Genomic DNA, 2,950 nt, shown 5'->3' on the forward strand with positions numbered 1-2,950 from the left:
GAACGTGGAAGCTTCGTACGTGAGCGGCACGAAAAGGCGATATAATTACTCGCAAGTGGAAGCGGCTGGAATGGCTCCCGCCGCTCTATTCCTTCCTCGTTCGCAGTAATGCGAACAAAAGTCACGCTTTCACGGGCCATCCTTAATGTGAAGCGATGCGGCCTGTTTTATTAATGCTCGCTTCGATCGGCCTGGCCACTAGCGTTTCCAACTTTCAACTGCTATTCTAATCAATTACCGAGTCGTTACACGGAGAGGGAGTTCCGTAACGCGAGAGCGGCGAAAATACGCGAGATCGACGCGATCACAAGACCCCCGCGACACTTCGTTCTCTCTCTCTCTCTCTCTCTCTCTCTCTCTCTCTCTCTCTCTCTCTCTGTCTCTCTTCCCCCCTTCTCTTTTTCCATTCTCGCGGATTCGTCACGCAACGGCTGTAGAAAAAAAAGCCGCTGTGAAACGAGTAATCCTTTCAACCGGAAGAGAACGAGACTCGCGGCGCGCGACAGGATCGACAACTGTTCTCCTATGGTTCCTGTCGAACGACAATGCATCAGGGAAGGGACAGACAGACAGACAGACAGACAGACATACAGTCAGTCAATAAGCTTGACCGCGCGCGCGCGCGCGCGCGTGCATCAGCTGATGCGTACCTGGCCCGAAGACCACGTGACGAGGGGTTCCAACAGGAGGGTGGGGCAGGTATACGCTCCCACGTACTGTATTTTAGCTGCACCATCGCTGCGCCAAGGCGAGAGGGGGCAGAACAAGGGTCAGAGAACACGTCGGCGATGACGTCTCGTAGCCGTCCCGGTCGAATTCTGGGAGCCCCGATCTGGTCCCGATAAAACGAATCTCAGCCGTGCGATCTCTATCTGCGTTAGATCGTCCGAAACTTGCGAGAAACTGACGGCAATTAAAGCAAAATTAGACGATAGTTCGCAGCGTGGGAATAGCCGTGTCTTCCTTCCTATTGGCGCGGAGAAGAAAGTGTATCTTTGTGTTCGATCAGTATATTTGACTCTGCTGGATCTTCGCCCCGATCCCGAGAGAGAGAGTTACGAGAACAAGACTGCGAGGTTTAGCTGACGCGCGCGCGCGCGCGCACACACACACACACACACACACTCGCGAGGAGGGCGGCAAAGTAGCCTTGGGACAAGAAGCTATTTCGTCATTATCACGCAGGAGCCCTCTACTTACAGCTCCTTTTTTTATAGCCCGGAGGAGACGCGCGCGACAAAAGGGCGGCAGGAAGCGCGCCCGGGCCTGGGAGAGGAAACGGGTTAAGAAACACTTCCGCGTAAACGGTGCCCCGGGAGACATCATAATGAATCCCGGGGAGCGAGAGAGCGAGAGAGAGCGAGAGAGAGAGAGAGGAACGAAGAAACCGGAAGCACATCGGGAAACGACGCATCGCGACCGTTACTTGAGACGTTGATGGCCAGGGCTCGTCTCACTTTTGCGCGCTCTCGCGGGATCAATTCGAGCCCGAACTCGATTCGCCCAGTCGAGACTGGCGAAAGGGAACTTTGCGAGTTTTACCGTTAGCGAGTTACGAGCGACGCGGCTTCGATCGCGGAGAGTAACGCGCTCGTTCTTCCGACAGCGGGAGAGCGCACTCTCGACGAGTCCGCTAATTGCAGGCGTCCGTTGCCATTACTCGTGCAAACAGTCGAATATACATCGCCGCTGAAAGACGATATATATAAATCGATGTACTCAATCGACCCGTTCGCGCAAATCGCCAAAATCGCAGACTCTCTCGAGGCGCGCGCACGAGAGGAGGTGGACTGGAATCACGAGCGGAGATGTGAGAGGCGAGAATGATCCCGGAGTCGAAGAAAATTTGCCGCGCGTAATAGGCAGGAAGGGGGAGAGAAAAGGAGGAAGGAAACGAGCGAATCGGCCGGCGCGGCGGAGAAAGAGGTCGATCGCGTGCGAGTTTCGCCAGCTCGCCGCTAGCGCAGTTAAACTAAAAATACGCGCGAGTTTCGGCGACTGAGCGTCGCCGCGGAGCCCTCCCTCCTCGTCTCCTCCTAGTCTCTCCTTTCCCTCTTTTCTCTCGTTCGACGTTCACGTAATTCACGCGAATTCCCGTCGCGATGCGATGCGATGCGATGCGATGCGATGCGCCGAGTCGTCGTCGCTTCACGTTCGCTCACTCGCTCGCTCGGTCATTCATTCGACCTTTCGCCGCTCGTGCCTTCGTCTGGGACGCGAATCACGCAGCCTTTTCGGCCGTGGGACCCACGGCTGGCTCTCGCTGGCTCGCTCGCTCGCTGCTCGGCCCTCGTCTCGGGCCCCACCTTTCCTCCCCCCTACCCGGTGCGCCTCGCGATTCCCAGCGCTTTCGCGGCCCCCTCGTCCACCAGGCCGTTTCTTCCTCGAGTCTCGGGAGGCTCGCAATCGCGTTCCGCGAAAACGCACTCGAGGATGTTTCTTGCGACGCGGCTGCTGTGCGTGTGCGGCTTCCGCAATATGCGTCGATTTCTGCCGGGCATCGAGATCAACGTTTTTTTTCCTCGGATCTCCCCGATTATTGCAGGCCGTCATCAATCGCTATCGCCGTTATCGATTCCGCGACTCGTTAGCGGGAGACAGGTTGCGAGAGGCAATCTCGCGGAAGAAAGTTAAGCGGTGTCTAAAGATAGAACCGCACGGAGGAATTCCCAGGCTGGATGACGAGAGTGGCGGAAGAATGGCGCGCGCGCGCGCGCGCGCGTGTTAATCGCGAACGGAAAATCGCGTAACGCCGCGGCGTCGTCGTCGGCGCGCTCCGGGTTGCAGGCCGACGACGACGACGACGATCGAGTGCGGCAACAGTGGCCGCACTGTCGCGGATCGTCTCGTGCTGTTTTAATAAGGCGGCTCGCGTACACCGACGTAAGCCAATTAAGGCGCGCGCGCGCATAAGAGACCGCGAGAGCGAGACGCACGCACGCATAGCAAA

At 57.4% G+C, this 2,950-nt stretch overlaps 1 protein-coding gene across 1 annotated transcript in view; it reads right to left on the reverse strand.

Moving 5' to 3' along the window:
- The window catches only part of Delta (neurogenic locus protein delta), a 33,904-nt gene extending 33,151 nt beyond the window's left edge, over window positions 1-753 (reverse strand). The window contains exon 1 of the mRNA XM_025299558.1: window positions 651-753. The gene's annotated coding sequence lies outside the window, so the exon portion shown is untranslated. The remainder of the gene's footprint in view (window positions 1-650) is intronic.
- Between the last annotated feature and the right edge of the window lie 2,197 nt (window positions 754-2,950).

This window comes from Harpegnathos saltator, unplaced genomic scaffold, assembly GCF_003227715.2.
Source record: "Harpegnathos saltator strain DR-91 unplaced genomic scaffold, Hsal_v8.6 scaffold284, whole genome shotgun sequence".
NCBI lineage: Eukaryota > Metazoa > Arthropoda > Insecta > Hymenoptera > Formicidae > Harpegnathos > Harpegnathos saltator.